Source organism: Tupaia chinensis, unplaced genomic scaffold, assembly GCF_000334495.1.
Source record: "Tupaia chinensis unplaced genomic scaffold, TupChi_1.0 Scaffold000633_1, whole genome shotgun sequence".
In the NCBI taxonomy this organism is placed as follows: domain Eukaryota; kingdom Metazoa; phylum Chordata; class Mammalia; order Scandentia; family Tupaiidae; genus Tupaia; species Tupaia belangeri.
In genome coordinates, this window is record NW_006160153.1 from 311,377 (window position 1) to 313,129 (window position 1,753).

Sequence of the window (1,753 nt, forward strand, 5' to 3'; positions counted from 1 at the left end):
AATTGAAAGAAAAAAAAAAAGAGAGAAAGAGAACATATTTGGGCCAAAGAAAAGGGACAAGAAAAGGAAAAAATAAATTAATAAAAAGGGTACAATCCAAAAATCAAACAAGCATAATTTGACCACTCGATGGTTAGAATATTGGAGAGGAGTAATGATCAATCTCAGTCTATTATAATCACATTTAACCATTTTTTAGAGGTTTAATCAATTTCCTTAATACAACTTTTTCTTTGTTTCTGAGTGTGACTCTAAATATGGAAGGCATTAGCTCACTCCTCCTTAAAATTCCTGACTAATCCTCCACTTCTTCCAGTATAATGTGGTTTCTCAGTTAGGTCCGCCTGTCCTACCTCAGAAACTTCACTCCTAGTCAGGCCCTTCTTCAGGGCTCCCTATCTTGTGGGTGCTAAGAGTTCTCATAAATAAACCTTGCTTTCTTATACTGCTGAGCCATTTCACATTCTATTCTCTTTAGATCGAATTAAACACCTTCCTTTTAATCTCCAAGCATCATCACCCTTTTCCTGTCCTTCTCCATCAGTAGGACGATACTCCATTTTTCTTCTGCATAATCATGTTTAGTCCTCTGTGAAAGAAGGATTCATTTAAATTCTACTGATGTTTAAGTGAACTGCAATTATCAAAGTGCACTGCCACATGCATGAATGCTGAACTCTGGCCATGTCCAAAATCCTGACAAGGTAGGGAAATGGAAAGAAGGAAACCTTTCCCTTTCTTTCTTTCTCTGTCTCTGATGAACACATAAGCCCTCTGGAAAAAAAAAATACATTCACTCTAAAAAAGAAAAAAAAAGGAACAGATATCTTCCTGTATTCATTTGCATATACCTTATACATCTTTATAATTAAAAGTACTTGAATTAGTAAATGAAGAAGTAAGAGCTAGTAACAGGAAAATGTATTCAAGACTTGTAAATGATAAAGAAAATAGCTCTTGGCTATTTTAATATTCTGTAGGGATGGCTGCTAATTTGTAGAAAATGAATAGATACGTGAATTATGTTCACCCACAGTAACACAAATGAACTATAAAAATGCCTGTAAGGGGCCCACGGATGGCCTGATGGTTAAGGTGCTGGACCCTCACATGGCCAACCATCATAGTTCTAGTCTCGAACTTGGCAGCTTGCTTTCTCACCTCTCTCTCTCTCTCTCTCTTGTGAATGCATGTGCCCTGCAGCAAATTTTAAAAATAATAACAATAATAAATAAAATTAAACAAATAATTCTTTTTTTAAAAAAAATCCCTATAAGGCAAAATCTCATTTGAACTGGTTTTAAAATCTATCTGTTCCCTCACTTATTAATGAGTTTGTTAAAGTCTTTAACATGCATTCACGTCATGTTTTCATAAGAGCCATGATTTTACTGCTTTTGAAAACTGGGTTTTAACAGAACATCTTATGTAACATAGCTATGTATACCAACTAGTATGAGTTCAGTGTGTTAATAAAATATAGAGCATGTTTGTCATTGAACAACTTAACTCGATGGTTGGAGTGAAATTAATCCATCTGTCAAAATCCTAACACTAAATTAAAATACCAACAAAGTAATACAATAAAGTCCTTTAATGGCGATGGTTGCCAAATTCACACACACACGCAGACACAGGAGAGGCTGGTATTCAGACATTAAAAAGGATGAAATCCAGTCATTTGAGGCAACATGTACAAACCAGGAGGAAATAATGCTAAGTGAAATAATCCAGGCACTGAAGGACACATGCC